Genomic DNA, 17,758 nt, shown 5'->3' on the forward strand with positions numbered 1-17,758 from the left:
CACCCACCCCGTGCCCTGACCTGGCCTGAGAACAAGCACTGCTCTCTTGGACAAAAATCTTTAGCAGGGGACATGTAGCCACAGAGAGAAATAGTTCAGATGCTCAGATCTGTCCTCTGAAGGTGTCCAACCCTGTTGATACAGATATAGAATAGCCAGATGATAATAAAGACAACAGAAGTGATTGAAAAAATATCAGGTCTCACCTCCCTTCTCTGTCTGCATAGAGAGGCAGGCAAAATAATTTCAAAAAGATTTATAGAAAAAGAGTAGAAATTGCCTTTTCATTTTTTGACTGAAAATGGGAAATGTCTAGGTAGTTGTGCTGAATCTACCTAAGGTTATTTATTATTAAAATAATTAATCAGGCAACTAACTAAACAGCTTTTTACCATTGCTTCCTGTGATACATTTCTTCTAGTATTATAGTCAATTATTTTTTAAAGAGCATAATCGAGGTTTGCTGCCTTTGGTCACCTCTTTCCCTCCATTTACTTGCTGTAAGAGATTAGTAATGCACATCTCCAACAATGTGTGCAGTTCCTCATAAGGGTACTGTAATTAGCCATGCCTGTTCTGATCTCTCTGCTCCATTTCTTTAGATGTCAGAAGCAACACCTTATCCCTCTGCACAATCACAGGTCAAGTAAAAATCACTACCTTCCTACCTTCTGGAGACTGATCTGGTTTCTATTATCCCACATTTCTTTAAATTTTTTTCCATATCAGTACAAGCCCCAGTTCTCCTATTCCTATCTTTGAAACACAAGTAAAATGCTGTTATCAGGACTACAGTAATGATTTTAGGCATTTCTCAATACCTGCAGAAAGAGGCACTAGATTTAGTCTTTCCTTAACATGGCAGCCAGGCCCCCATCTCCCAAGGCAGCAATTTCTTGATAGAGATTTCTCAGTTACAGCTGGAGAGTGCTCAAAGGAGAGAAAAAGTAAATGAATAACCAGAATCAAAGTTAGAAGTGGTTGCTTCCCTTTGGATGACCCTACCCATCAGCAGATCTGGGCAAAGCAGTGGCTCCTGGCCCTTGCTGCCCTCCTGCAGGTGCTCTGGCAAGGCCCTCCAGGAGCTTGCCTGGCTGGGCTGATGGCTCCCACCCCGGCCATCTGCAGCAGCACTGCAGGAACCTGCTGGGAAGCACTGCCCTGCTTGGCATGGCCTTGTCCCACTTGTCCCAGTGCAATGCCTCTCAGCATTGTGGATCAGGCTGCTGGTTCCAAACATCACTCTGGCTAAAAAACTAGACAGAGTGGTATTTGCTACCCTTTGTCCATCTCTGAGCTGTTGGTGGCCACAGCTCTCTTCACAGAGAGCAGCAGGCACAACTCACTCCCAGGATTTTTCCTGGGAAAGGCAGTGAGAAGCTCAGAGAAGGAGAGAAAACAATTCTTATCTTCACTTGCTGCTCCTGTTGTTTGGCACATGTGGAATGTGTTATGGAGATTTTTTACCAAGATTGATTTGTTAATTGGATTCTGCAAATGGCTGTTTGGATTGATTGGCCAGTTGGGTCAAAGCTGTGTCCTGACTGTCTCAGACAGTCTCGGGTTTTTCTTAAGTATTCTTTAGTATAGTATCTCTTTAATATGAAATTTAGTACAGGATTAGTGTAATAAAACCTAGCTTAACAAAGCAATTGTTCAGCCTTCTGAGTCATGGAGTCAGAGCAGATTATTCCCTGTCTGGGGATTGCCTGTTTCTACTGTAGGTATAGAGGATTCAGCCTATCTGAGTGCAGGAAAGCACTTGGAGTAGAATAAATTGTTCTAAGGCTACTGAATCAGAGTAGCTATGTCTATCTCAGTTCAAACAATGAAATTCTGAGCATCACTCTCCGGGTGTCCTAGGATATAGTCTTCCGGTCACTTCCTCAGCTGTTGCTTATAATTTATGAGAGTGTATGCTCTTTTGATTAATAATTCAGGAATTACATTTATTACAGAGCATTAGGCTCCCAGAGGAGTTCAGAAGCTCTCTCTAAAATTCCCAGAGCAACCCAAAGAACTGTCTCAGGTCTACTCTCCTTTAACATCTCCATCCTAAAAGTTAATACATTAATGACTTAAAGATTATAGGAAATTATTGCATATGCAATAATATTTTCAAATTTAGAAGGATCAAGTTTTTTAATCCACATTATTGAATTCCCAGCAATGGCATTTTTCTTTTTCTTTTCCTATGGCTTTTTCAGACTTATATTAGTTATATTGTAAATTTTGCCCAAAGGCTGCTTTAACTTTGCTTTGATATTTTATTTAGTTAGTCTTTGAATCAATACACTGTTCATAAAACCAAAGGAGCAGGGTAACTAGATTGTCCTCAGACTAAGTGAGAAGGGAGTGAACAATTACCAGGTAGCAATAAATTTCTCATTATGAATCTGAGTTTGTGATTCTTCTCACACCTGTATCAAACAAAACTATCTTTGCTACACTTACAAGTTCTTTTGAGGAATATAGGACTTTATCTTATGTAAAATGGATTAATATCAAAATACATTCAAAATAACCAGTGGAAAGGAACCCGTTACCTAACAGAAAAATAGTGCAGTAAGCAAGGCCCAGGGCTGCCCTAAGGTGCTCTCAAATTCCTCTACTGCCATGACACATTTTATTGAAAATGACTGAGTTCAGAGACTCTGGAGAAGAGATGTAAGGTCTCCAAAGACCATTTCTTCAGTTAGAAGCACGGGCAGGATAGAAACATGTTTGTATGCATCTCTACTAGATTTATTTAGTCTGAGATGGAGCAGCAGCACTACATAAAATAAGGCTTTCCTGTACCATGTCCTGCTCAGTCACCACAGCAAATCTTTCTTCAAAAATTTCTGTCACTGGGGGAAATGAGCAACGTCATCAGGAAGGGAGGTTTATCCTTTACTTTGAACACTACTGCATTGGCATAATTGTGAATAGTGATAGTAAAACTTACGTGACTTTTCTTACGTAAGTTTTACTAGTGATAGTAAAACTTACGTAATCTTTTTTGAAAGATTAAATCCTTTTTTGCTTTCTCATTTTTTTCTGAGAAAACACAATGTGTTTCATGCTGCAGCAGCAGACTCACCTCACTCCTGTGATGAGTATAGAAGAGTTAGAGGACAGAAATGGAAAAACACATGCTAAAGGGTTAATTGGGTCTGACTGGTGCCAAAAGAGTGAGACTAACACTGTACAGGAAATCTCCTGCCGTTGCACCAGCAACATTCCGTCTTCACTGCGTCACTGGCAGCAGGGCTCCCCTGGACCGGGATCAAGGAGTCCCACTGTTGTGCTGTCTGGACCAACCCTGTGCTGGGTTTTTCAAACTTGTGGAGGGAATTAAAGGTGGGGTTTTGGGTATAAAAGGACATAGAAATACAAGGTAGATGGGGAAATGTGGGCCTCCAGCCAAGATTAAAGAGAGAGCAAAGTTAAATCTTCCTAAATCTCTGTTGAGTTTTCTCACCAAAACTGACTTACATTTTTCCAACTTAAATTCTTTTCTAACTTCAATTCCCTGCAGTACCTAGTACCATAGTTAATATTCCTGCATATAAGAAGTACCCTCTCTGCTATTTTTTAAGCTGAAGCAGTTCACTGTGCAGTGTACCAGCCGATGCTGCTGCCTTGTTAGAAATGTGTAGGGGCACAGTGACAGGTCACACTAAATAGAGCTCTGTGGACTTCTGTGTTTGGGAGGACTATATGCTCTTACTGTCCATCACCATATGCATCAGGAAACACATAAACTCACTATTTTTGTCCCCATTCAAACTGGTCATAAATTTTTATAGCCTAGTTTACTGAACTTTCCCATACAAATGCTGCAAGCAGAATAATGAAGCACACCAGCTCATGTTTCAAATGCAACTCACTTCAGCTAGCAATTTATCATGGGATCTTTTGCAGACCTCTTTTTGCAGGTCTCTGTTTGGTCTGCTCACTAAGCACACACCCTTGCTAAAGACTCCCATGTATTCTGGCTCAGAGGGATGTGATTTGGTGGGCATTGCCCTGAAACGAGTGAATGTGCTCATTAAAAATGATTTCTGGTAAGAAATGGAGACAAGTGGCACTTAGAACATCTCCTTGTTGTGACCCTTCTCCTCCCTGAGGAGGTAGGATGTGCAAACATGGCTCAGAGTAATGATAACTTATTAGAAAGACTGAGCACAGGCTGGAGGCAGGGAAAGGATTTTTTGGATTTTGCTCTATTCAATGTATGTTTCTACATACTTCACTTGCCTAAGTGAAATTGCTTGATGAGACTCAAAAATTTGCATTTCTGAGTATGCAAGAGGAACGGCCTTCAGCTAATCAAATCAATAAAATGCAGCATCTCTGTGGGTGGATTAAAATGCAATTTAAATGGGATTTCTCTTTCAAAACTGTTCCTTTTAAATACATGTCTTCAGATGGTAAAGTTCAGCATAGAGTTGGACAGGTTATAAAATTCTTTCCTCAGGAGGGTGGATTACGACATGGAGCTAAATGTAAATAATTTGTTTTTCTATTAGGCTATTCTTTTTTACTTTTACACCATGTTACATTGTCTTTATTAACTTTTCCTAACAAAATTAATTAAAGTGAAGATCCTGTCATATGTCACAGACCATACCATACCAAGTGAGGAAAATCATGTTATTTTACTGTTTAAGTATAGAGTTTACTGGCAAATGAATGAAGTTCATGTTTTCCTCACCACTAAGGTATATCAGATTTTCTGAATGCTTGTTAGAATATGTCAAGTAGGCTCTACACTTGAAACATGAGGTTTTGTCTGTCTGGTAGTTGCAGAACTCAGTTTGAAACTCAGAGATGTATATGATGAAGTGGAAAAACATTTTTAACACAGCATCTATTCCTGTTTTAAATTGGAATTACTGTTTCTATGTATGTTATTGCTTTGAAATATTTTAGTTTGTAGAAACGACCAAGGAAGTTGCTAACAAAAAGCCCTAAAGCATGATAATTACTGCTAACTTTCTCTGCTTGCCCCTTTCTTCACAGTGTATTTCTTCTAGCAAAACACTGCAACAAAATGGAAAAGTTGAACCTTCCCCTCTGGAAGCCTTTTAAAAGGGAGGCTATAAATGTTTTATATTGCATCTCAGGGTATTATGCTGCTTCCCCAGGAGGGCAAGTGTTCAATAGGCAACCATCAAAGTGTTTTAGGTTAGTTACCTGCTTCCTCATTTACCTGCATGATCATGACATCCCTTACACTAACCGCCAGTAATGAGTGGCAAGGAGAGCAATGTCTTTGGCTGTATGAACACCTCTCTTGGAGACAATTATACTTGCAAATGAAGCAATCTTTCTGTCACTGGTATTTTTCTACATCTCTTCGCTGCTGATCAGCATGAAGAGCCTTTACAGAGAGCTCCCATTTCCATCTTAAGGGGCCTTTTTCCATCGTTGTTTTCTTTTTCAAAGAAAAACATATCATAAACATGTGAGCCCCCTCTTCTCCTTGAAGGCCCATCATTGGCCCTCTCTCTTTAGAGCCACAACAATCCTAGTGGTTTTTCATCAAAATGGCTGAGGACATTAGGCATTGTTCAGGCATTAATAGAAAATGATTTTTTAAACAAATTCCCTTTTTTTGGTTAATTTTAATGTTTTACCTCTGGCTACACCGAGAGAGACACCATAGCTCTTCCTTGAGCAAAAAGAGAATTCTGAGTGAGCCTACAGAGTTCATGTACTCACTTGCCTACCACGTCACTGGAGGAATGTGTAGCAAAGAAGTCAACTCATGTGTCTGCTAAAAATTCCATCTGGAAAACCCAGGACTGCCATGTCTCCATGTGATGCCAACAGGCAGCTTTCCACCTCATGTGAGACCTAATTGTGCAGCATAACCTCCAGACCCTGTTCCCTATCACTTCTGCCACATTAGGCTCTATGCTGATATTTTTATTGTCAAAAAACCTACAAACAATTACACTGTAGAGGGCTAGTACAGATTTTGGCCACGATATTTGCAACCCATGACAGTCCATAGGGAAGAGAATGGCCTTAAATGCATCATGGATACAGCAGTGATCGTGGTAAGGAGAACCTTCACTGCTTGGAAAGTGACAGGTAAAAGGTAATTTGATACTACTGTTCAAATTTTAATAGTATTTGTTAAACTTCAGAATTAACATCTACAGCTATTAATGAGGACAGTTTCCATCTCTTAGAATTACCACCAGAAACTCCTCTGTCTGAATCTGAAGGTGACCTTTGTAACTGTAGAGGTGAGGTATTAATGAAAGCTAATTCATTAACTAATTAATGGAAGCTAATTATGCCAGAGCTTAAAAAGAGTTGTGGAACTACATATTGTGTTTGTATTACTGCATTAAACATTGAGCTGTGACTAGTGTGAACAAGCTTAGGTCACCAGACTATAGGCAGCTCTTGTGGATGAAAAGCAAAATGTGATAAATTTATCCATCCCAGAAACTTTGTATAAAATAAAACATATAGATGTTTAATAAAAGTTTCATATTATATGAATAAAATTATAGCTTTTACAGTTTCCTTTAATAATTACTTTGCAAATACTACCAGTGAAAAACTCAATGAGAATGCATTTTAATGAACTGTATTTTACAGTATTTTACAATGAAGTACTGTTTCACTGCTTCATAAAAGCATCTTTTTCTTGGATAATAAACAATGTAGAACTGGTGTAATAATTTTAATGAAGAAGGCCAACTTTAGCATTACTAAATAACTATACCAAAAATTGTGCTGATTGCCAAAGCTTGACTGGAGTTGAAGCTGGCCAGAACTGTAAGGGAAAATAAAAGACATTTTTCAAATATATTAATGGCAACAGGCAGTGTAAAAATATCAGCTCATTAAAGGGTGAGGATGGTCACCCCACAAGCCCAGACACAGATAAGGCACAGGTGTTTAATTCATTCTTTGCCTCTGTTCTCAACATGGATGATGGATCAAGAGGCTCCCAGTGCCCTGAGCTGGAGGTTCATGACTTCAAGAATGACCAACTAAGAGCTGACCTTGAAACTGTGTGGGATCTGCTGCCCAAGCTAGATCCCTGCAAATCTATAGGATTCATCCAAGAATCTTCAAAGAGCTGGCTCATGTCGTCCTAGAGGCTCTCGCAATGATTTCTGAGCAGTCTTGGAAATCTGGAGAGGTCCCAGCTGACTCCCAGGAAGCTATGGATCTAGGAGCTCACTGGAGCTATTGGACTGAACCAAATGCTTCCCTCTCTGCATGAGGAAGAAGAAAAGTTCTTTCTTGAAGGTACTTTCCAGAAGGGATAATTCTTGTCTTTCCAAGCCATGGAGGGCACATAGAGCCACTCTGTGACTACATCCCATTGCAATGCAATCACTAGCTCACTTCATGGCAGATATGCACAGGGACCAGGCAAAGTCATTTGGCTTCAGACATTCAGGAAGCTGATGTCTCCATGACCTTAAAAGCCTGTGAGCATTCTCCAACCTTTCCTCTTTTCCCTCCTGCTCTACAAGATCCTGCACCACAGACTTTCTGCTTAAGTGTTCAGCCACTTCCTTCAAAAGATGTGTCTATAGGAGCAAATCTGGATAAAATTCCAGCCACAGGAAGGAATTGTCCAAGGGAACAGCTTGGCAAGCAGGGGTTTGTAGTTGCTTGAATTACTTTGCCTATTTCCTGAGCCACCAGGCAAAATAACTGCAAACTGCATTACATGTTCTCTAAGTCACAATGTCCTAGAACTATTTCAGTCTTTTCTTAAGGGGTGTATGTATGATTACATATATCTAGCATAGAAATGTGAAATATACATGGAAAGCAAATTTGTGTCATAATTTGATAAGCAAATCATATTAACTTCGGTGATGGAATTTTTCAGGATATTTACTGCAGTACAAGATAAGTCTTGGGATTTACCAGGGCCTTTGGATGATATAAAAGACTAAAAATCTGACATAAATCACACTGTAAGAGAAGTGTACTAGTCTCATTTTACTAATAAAGTCATAACTATATGGTTTAGCAGCTCATTGTATTAAATATCTTTCCTAGTGATGAGTTAAAAAAATTATGAGACAAATCAGAATCCTCTCTCAGGACAGCTGTAAGTCAATCATCTGTCTCTCCAAGCTTTTCTCTCAACTCATGAATTGAAAAGCATCATTGATGCAACATGATCAGAAGCAGAATGTAGCCGAGCTATTTCAAGGAACCAGAGGCACAGTGTCCAAAGAAAGCACATCTACTTGTTTTCCTTTGGAGTGGAGTCAAAATTTACAAGACAAAAAACGCTTGGGAAAACTATCCTCTACCTCCTACTGCAGTGTGTTAAGGCTATTTTCCATGTAAAAACAATGCATTACTTTGTGAATGAGTCGCTCAGAAGTTCAGGACATGCTTATTTTGCTGGCCAGGAATATAAATAGTTCACTCAGAGAAATCACCTGCTTGAAGTACTGGATACGCATTTCTGAGCTCTCAGGTACTTTCAGATACTACACATGCAGCTCCCACTGAAGCTGATTAATTACAACTCCATACACAGACTCAGACCTTGGGAAGTTCAGCTCCTTTGAGAAGGGCAATGTAAGGTGGCCAGCTGGAAAAAACAGAGGAATGGAGCAGGTGAGCACCTGCCTTCCACAAATGCCTGCTTACAAGGGCTGCTATGTACTCAAAAGAGCTCAGTTCCAGCAGAGGATAAATATTTGTTACAGCTAACAGACATCTTTGCATAAAATTAGCACATTTGGAAGCATGTGAAAGAAAATAAATGAAAGAGAAGCAGAGCAGTGTTTACAGTACTTTGATACAAACACTTCAAAGCAAACTAGCCACAGTCCTTACCACTGACTGGGCCACAGCATCCCTCAGAGGTTGCTGCAAACTCTCTTGCACAGACCTTTTTATCAATTTATTTATTAAAAGAAAGCTCATGATAGGGTTCTTGGCTGTCCTCCTCCACAGGGAATTTGCTATGAGCACAGGTGCTGTGCTGAGGGATTGGGCACGCCTGGCTGTCTCCAGAAAAGATGGCACAGACTGGCTGGGTTTTGACAAGAAGCCCTGGGCAGGCACTGATGATATTCACAGCAGCATGGATCCCAGCAGAAAACTTGCTCCTGGTAAAATCTAAATCATCTGAGATTATTTCATCCTCTTTCACTGCAGTGTTTTCACAACCTAATTCTTGTTTACTAAATAGGATGTCCCTTTTCATTTATTTTTGTATAAGAGATCTGTCCTGTATTAATTTTTCAATATTCTTTTTAAGAATTGTTGTGGCAAAAAAGAAGGTATCTTTCTGCTGTTGTTGCTGTAGCCTTGAAAGAGGCAGTCTCTCTGGCAGAGAAAATTCTCTTGCAAAGGGTTCTGTATTGCCACAGCTAGAATTCTCATACATAAAGCAATGTACTTAAAGCCAACTCAGGAATCTCTGCATTACATTGGAGTCTTTCCCCCAGTTTAGCATGCAGTGTTTAGCTGTTTTAAGAATTCTTAGGCCTGTCTCAAATTTCCTCATACAAAAATCTCTTTCCTGGCAAAGCCCTCTTATAATATTAAGCACTTTTTACCCAAAGATAGTATTTAGTCCAGGGTAAGTATTGAAGGAGGAGGCTCAGGCATTTGGGGGATTTGTTACACTATTCCAAAAGAACTGGTGGTGTAAAAGCAGAAAGTGTTACTGGAGAACTAAGAAAGGAAGTTAAGTGTATTAGTCTGCACAGCATTACCATTATTTATTTCTAGTAGCATTTGGAGGCTCCTGACAGAGAATAGTGAACCAGTGTACCAGGCAGTGTGGAAATACAGAGTGGAGCTACAGGTGTGCCCTACTCAAAAAACTTCACCAAAAAAATGTCCCTAGGTGGCCAAGAAGGCAAATGGACTTCTGGCCTTTATCAGCAATAGTGTGGCCAGCAGGACCAGGGGAGTGATTGTCCCCTGTACTCTGCAATGGTGATGCCACACCTCAAGTGCTGTGTCCAGTGCTGGGCCCCTTTACTACAAGAAGGACATTGAGGGGCTGGTGTCCAGAGAAGGGCAACAGAGCTGGAGAAAGGTCTGGAGTGCATATCCTATGAGAACTGGCTGAGGGAACGGGGTGTGTTTAGCCTGGAGAACAGAAGGTTCATGGGTGACCTTAATTCTGTTTAACCTTCTGAAAGGAGGGTGCAGTCAGGCAGAGGTCAGCCTCCCCTCCCAGGGAACCAGCAACAGGACAAGAGGAAATGGCTTCAGTGGCCATCTGCCCATGCTAGGGCAGATTCAGGTTGGACATGAAGAAGAATTTCTTCACTGCAAGTGTTGTCAAGCATTGGAATGGACTGCCCAGGACAGCTGTAGTCACCATCCCTGAAAATATTCAGGATATAACTGGACATGGCACTCAGTGCTATGGTTTAGTTGGCATGGTGGTGTTTGGTCAAAAGCTGGACTTGATGACCTTGGAGGTCTTTGCCAACCTTAATGATTCTATGATTTTCTGGTGGCATGTTTCTAAAAATATTGTTCCTAGTGTAGGCAGAACACTTACCTATTCCTCCTTTAAAATACTTTATTGTTAAGTCATAACTTTGACCTCCACAAACTCCTCATTTTTGCACTCTCACAAGTTCTGCTTTGCATTATCCACTAGTAAAAATAAAGTTTCAAATGAAATCAGGGTAAGTACCCTGTTTTTTCCCTCCCTTTTCAAAGGCTCTGTTACTACTTTGTGCTAATGGGAAACTGGCAACTGATGGGCTAAAGAGAGCTGCTTGAGTACCTAGCACATATTACACCTTAGAACATTTTTCCTGTCACTGCTAGAACTCTGCCTCCCCAAGCAAACCTAAATTATCTCTGCCAAGAACACTTTATCCCCAGACCTTAAGGAAATACCTCTCAAGCTCCTTTTTTCCTTGTTGGAGTTCCCTAGGTCACACTGTGGATCACACATTTTTGTGATTTTGGAATAAGGATGGAGGTCTAGTCCTCCCCTGTAATCAGCTTGGTTTATGTCTCTTTGCCAGTACAAAACAGCCACCCAGGCAGGATAAGTGGCCACAAAAGGATTACTGGCAGAGTAGAGAGACCAGCTGCAGGAAGACCAAAGAGCCCTCACATGATGCCCCACATGACCTCCTTCACTACAATGGGTCTGGAGACCTGTGAGGTGTTGCCATAATGGGAAGCCTCTCTCCTTTAGAGCCCAGAAAATGAACAATCCAGGACAAAACCAACATTGGATCTCACACCACCTTTCACAAAAGTGCCCTTTCTCCCCTATCCCATTTGAAGATGGAGACCCTTTCACGTTAGAGAAGCAGGATGTGACACCTGCACAACGTGCCTGCCATAGTGACACTCTCTCACAATGCACAAACACCCACTCTCCCGCTGACAAATTGTATCATCTCTTGGTAATTATCCTGTCGGTGTTTTGACAAGAAAATTCAAGAATATCCCAGTCCCTTGCTCTTTTTCTCTGAAGGCATACCGTCAGAGAGATGCAGATTTTAAGGAGGAAAAAAGTGTCAAAATATTGGCAGCATCCTCATGCTGAAGGAGCAATAAAAACAAAGTGAAGGCAAGGGAGTATTTTGTGCTAAACTATTCACCCAGGATAAGCTTCTGTCTGACTGCTTTACAAGTTACAGAATTCCAAGCTACTCGGAAGACTTAATAGATGCTAAAAATTGCCATGCTAGCCTGAACTATCATTCCTGTTATCAAAAGTGTTTATTGCAAAGCTTACTGCAATAATTAGTTCTAAACTAGTAGACTCTATTTCTTTTATCTAAAAAAGTGAACGAAATATAAATAGTTTCAATTAGCATTATTTGCAAAAGCCTGCACATGAGTTAAAACTGATATGTTGTTTTTCAGCAAGAATAGCATGGCCTGTATATAAGAAACATGTGTTTTTGTAAATATCAAATATGCAAGAATTCTAAAATGTATGTACATGTATAGATATATAAATGCATGTACATAAAAATATTGAAAATGCAAAAAATGTATTTATTATTTGTGTCATTATGAGGTGAAGATATGAAGAGCAAAATGGTATGGACATGTTTCTTTATCATCCTTTAAAGATAGTAAGACCAATTCACAAGCTGACCAAATTGTATGTGCATCTCCAATTTACCTTTTATTCTTCACTCACTCAACTGCAAAGCTCAGATCACTACTTGCTAAATTTTGGCTGATGTAGAAAAGACATTAAAACCAACTGTGATCTGCAAATATTGTTTATCAGGAATGTAGAGGATGACATTCATGTCCTTTTATCTGGAGAGGAGAGGAGAGGAGAGGAGAGGAGAGGAGAGGAGAGGAGAGGAGATAGGAGAGGAGAGGAGAGGAGAGGAGAGGGAGAGGAGAGGAGAGCGACTGACGGTGAGCGAGAGGAGAGGATGAGGAGACGCGAGATGAGAGGAGGAGACGGAGAGTTCACCTCGAGGACGAGGAGAGGAGCAGGAGAGGAGCATCGGAGAGGACGAGGAGAGTGAGAGGAGAGAGGAGAGGAGCAGGAGAGGCAGAGGAGCGGAGAGGAGAGGATCAGAGGAGAGGAGAGGCAGACGGAGCGGAGAGGAGGAGAGGAGCGGAGGCGAGCTGAGGAGAGGAGAGAGAGGAGAGCGAGAGGAGCAGGGAGAGGAGAGGAGAGGAGAGGACGAGGGCAGGAGAGGAGAGGAGAGGAGAGGAGAGGAGAAAAAAAGAGAAATAAAGGGGAGAGAGGAAAGTTCACAGGTTACTATGATGTCCACATTCAGGAGCTTCACAGGATCCTTAGGGAGGGAGTTTATTTATTATGACATACTTTAAAAAGTTATTTAATTTGTCGGATCTTTACTAATTTATTTACTGTTTCTAAGCAATCATTTTCCTGTGGGTTCCATCATGGTACTGCATTTATGCACAGCTGACCTTCTATTACCTGATGCAAAACACAATTTTCAGAGTATTTATCATATTCCTTTGGAAAGATGAACTTCTAGGACTAAATTAAAGAGGAGAAAAACGTACCTAACATTTTTTTCTAAAGCAAACAAAAGGCTTATTGCATGGGAGAGAAAACTTTCTCCAAGCAGCAGGCTTTGCAAAGGAAGTTACTCGTCTGGGAATTAGGGAATATCATAAAGAAAAGCCACCTTTAAGTGCAAGATGCTTTCCTTTGCTCATGCCTTCTCTCAGAAACATAAGGCAAGACAGTGCATACAGCATCCCTCAGCCAGTGTACACACTTCCCTTGGGAGGGAAGGAGAGAACAGCAAGCACTTCATGCATTACTGGAAGGCACAGAGTGCCGTGTAAAAACTACGGGAAGAAAATGTATAGCACATTCTGGCACTGGTACTTTCTGATGACCTAGATTAAATGTTAATGCATGAATTAGCTATGGCTCTAACAACACAAAACCCTGAATAAACCTAAATAACCTTAAACTTAGGAAAGAAACCGTACTATCTTCTACTACTGCACCACTATTGCTGCCACATCCTTCTTCATTAAGTATAAAAAGGACAGTCATTACAGGAGATTTTTGGCTCTACCACCTTCCTTTCTTAAACAGTTTGTTCTGTTGAAGGTTTTCCCTTTTCTACTTCTTCCTTTCACATGGCAGAATAATGGAAAATAATATTGGGAAGGTCCTCAGTAGCATCCCTAAGCTAGCCAACAGATGTACGATAGTACATCGATCTCCTTGTACTGAACAAAACCTCAGCAAATTTATGCGTTTTCACTGTTGAATGAATAACAATAAATAAATATGTGAGGCAAATATATTTCTGTGATGAACATTTCTTGAATTCTCATCAACAATAAGATCACTATCATGATTTTGAGAGATGAGATTTTTGTCTATTAATTTGATTTATATCAACCAGTTCTTGTTTACTTCAATTGTCCTTCTAAACCACAGGGCAGACATACAGATTGTGAATTAGTATATAACTTGTACACAAAAAAACCCAGAACTGGACATGATGCTTCACACCTATATAAGAAACCTTTTGGATATGCTATATTCCGTATCAACTGCACAGTTTGTATAGCTCTCTACAGTGACTAACACTCAAGTTTTGAGTCCTTTTCTGCCAGTGAAAATGATTTTAGCTGGTGAAAGCACTAGCACCATCTACTCTAAGCTGGTGCACCACTGCATCATCTGTGTGTGTTTGAAATAGGTCACTTCAATTCACGTTACTCAGTGTCATTTATCAAATCCTATCTGCTATCTCTGTGATTTTGATCAGAAAAATTGCTAAACCTACAAAATCTAGAGAGCTTTATTAAGAACAACAGTAACCCCTACTGGATTGTGATTGTCTCCCTGGAAACCTAGGAGAAAAAAACCACCTTGCACTGCTTCATGAAAAAGGCATAGTCCGCATAACGGTGATGAAGAACGAGTTATTTCTCTGCTTGCAATAAATTTCCGTGTCATCATTTCCTGGATTAAATTGGAAATCCTGCTGAATTTACACTCGAGCTTGCTGAAAGACTTCTGTTCCTCACAAACTCAAATTCAGAGCATTTTTTTTTGTATTTACAGATAAGTTATGAAACCAGGCACATGCCAGCTAGGTTTTTTGTTAAAATTACAAGTACTAGAATATATTTCTTTATATGCTTGAAATAAAGGGACTTCACATATGATTAATGATATAAAAAAATTACCACAATCTGCTGAATGCATGTCCTAAACTCATCCGAGTCCTGTTGGAGCACATCAGAGTGTGTGTGGAGCTGTAGGGAGTAGAAATCGGAGCAGAGGTACCACAAGCTATTGAAACAGAAACCTCACTGGCTCATTAAGCAGCATCTACATCAGCATCACAAATTCACCATTCCAGCCCTTTCTGCCCATGTAGCATTTCTGACAAATGAAGAATATGTTAGCTGAGCTATTTTCAGTGATATTTTACTATCCTGTCAGAAAAGTCCAAGCACTGTTTCCACAAGTTTTTTTCAAGACTATCATCTCGTCACTGGAAATTGGAATCAGAGAGTTCCTCTGGGCTACCACAGAACTTTTTAGTATGTTGAAAAGCTAAACATAAAGGGACTAACAGCAAAAGGGAAAATCTGTATGAAAGACTGTCAACAAATATAACATTAATAGTAATCTACTTGGTGATAAATATTGAGTATTTGATTTTATGCATTATTTATTTCCTAGGAGTTCTACCTTCACTTACCAATGTGAAATAATCAAATTTGGTCGCAAAGGTGATGGATAAATAATCTGGATTAGGGATGATTAAATAAACTAGAGAAGAGGAAACATATTCTGGATAGATGGTACTACGGAGATCTCAATTTGAGAAATTACAGATAGAGCAAAGACTTGGGAATTTCAGGAGTTCTTACAACTAAGTATTTATATTTTCTCTCAAGTGTATACCAGACATACAACTTTTTCATATTGAAAATAGTTTTTTCTGCATTTTGTTCAATTTACCTTAGAAAGAAAACAAGTGTAATTTTCCAAAAGGCATTCAAGAACTTTTGGAAATGAAGTCCCTTTAAGCTACTTTGAGAGCAGAACCCCAGACTGCAGCATCTTTGGAAAATCTTGACCACTCAGTACCAGTTTTTATTAACTTGCTGCTAATGGTCACAGTAGGTGTGCAGCAGCATGAATTATGACTTATGTGCTTCTCAGAGGCATACCCCACTCCCTTTAGGAACTTAGATCCCCTTCCCAACCTGTGGAAAAAAAAGAGGCCCCTAAGCTAGCCAACAGAATGTTGGACAGGAGAGATGATGTCCCTGGGAGTTTACTCCTCTTCTGTTCTTCTAATTTTACATTATGTAAATATATTTATGCATGTATGTGTGTGTATGCAAAATGCTTCTGTGTACATGTAAAAGAAAAATTCTTGCCTTCTAATGTTTAAGAGTTCTTAGTCCCCTCCAGGCTGACTAAAGCACTCACATCTGCAAAGATGGAACTAGAAAATCAGTAGGGTAAAACCCCTGACTGAAATGTATTTAAATGTGTAACTATCTGTAGGATTCGGTTATTGCTTGTTCATGAGCTATTAATATGAATTAACGAAGACACCTACCTGAAGAAGAAAACTGTTAATGCAATAGCTTCTTCTTTTCTTTTTCCATCTTCAGAAGCAAATTAAATTACTCAAATATGGTGTCACTTCACAACTGCTTACAGCATTCTGGTAATAAATGTTGTTTTTTCTTATTTTGCTATTTCTCTACCATTACTTGATGAAATATACAGTGAATTATGTTGAAACGTCTATTTGACTTTTGACAATGACCATTTGGCAAAAGAGTTCTTTATTGTATACATGCCCATGACATCACACAAAGTTACCCTGGGCTATGGCACAGAAGGGAATTTCTACTGGAACAAATGGAATACCTGAAACAGACTGTGCCCAGATACTACGTCAGTTCAGTTCAGTTCTGTGATAAAACTTAGGTCAGATCAATCTACCATGTGCAAAGCCAAACATCCTTCTGTGTTAGCTAAGAATGAGCAAAAAATAATAGCAACAATTCAGACACAAAACTAAGTTATCAGATCTTGTTCCTGGGATAACCCCAAAAAATTGCTCCTACCTAATAAAATGTTGGACATCTGTATTAGCTAAATATGAGAAGAAAAATGGCCATTCTTCCCTTGGATTTCCATGAGGTTACAATATAAACAATTTCATTAAAAGAAGTTGCAGGAATAAAAGTTTGTCAACTGAATGCTTTTCCTGTACCCCTCTGGTTTTCACCTGTCTTTTCTGTTCCAGCAGCATTTTTCCTTAATATTTCCACCAGTGATAACAGTGCCTTTATATTTCACTATGTAAATATGTATTTGAAGAATTTAAAACACAGTCTGATCTGGTAATGAAGAAGATGAAAATACATTCATGTTAAATTTAGAATTGGCACCTAACTTGAAAAATTAATACCACATATATTCTAACAAAAAAAGTTATCAAATTATGTCTGTAATAACTAAAACAATTGAAGCACAATCTCTCATATTCACTGACCAAATTTTTTTCTAAGCAAATCAGTCAGGCCAACGATGTGGACCTTGCTTTTTCATTATTCTATCACGCAAATTCATAGCCCAACCATCAATTTGGGCTAAAAGGAATATAACTACTTTTAGTAAAGACCTCAATATCTGTAAGGATTTATAGTAATAAAATAAACAGGGTGAACATATAACATGTATAAGCAATCTGGTAAATATTTTATTGGGGTTTTCCTCAAGAATATTTTTTAATTAGGAAATCAAACTTCAGTCAGAAAGTTGCAGCCGTTTCTTGCACATCTAACATTTCTATAACAGTGAAACATTCTAGAACATAAGATTTCTAGCATTTTCATCACCGTATGTACTGAAATATTGCTAATTTATTCAGATGCTTTCACGCATAATTACTAGAAACACAAATCTGTTTCTCTGCTAGCCTACCATCAGATAGGAAAAGCTATCTACTGAATACTTTGAAAATTGCAAATATTAAATTATTAACTTTACCATAGATATGCTGTCTAAAGTACTGGTTTAATTTCCTTAATAGTTTGCTTTTTCTATTTAGGCTAACATTGGGAATGCAAAGACTGATTTCAAGCTTTGCCTACGCAACAGATGACTTCTGGCATAGCAAGGTTTTCCAAGGATGTGACAACACATAAATTGTAACACAGTTGAGAAAGTGAAAGTCCTTTTTAAGGACATACTTAAACTGCAAACCTGTATTCTTCCTTCTAAAGGCTTGGTAGGGTTTTTTTCAGTGTGGGAGAGAAGTGC

Source organism: Serinus canaria, chromosome 3 (genome assembly GCF_022539315.1).
Source record: "Serinus canaria isolate serCan28SL12 chromosome 3, serCan2020, whole genome shotgun sequence".
Taxonomy (NCBI): domain Eukaryota; kingdom Metazoa; phylum Chordata; class Aves; order Passeriformes; family Fringillidae; genus Serinus; species Serinus canaria.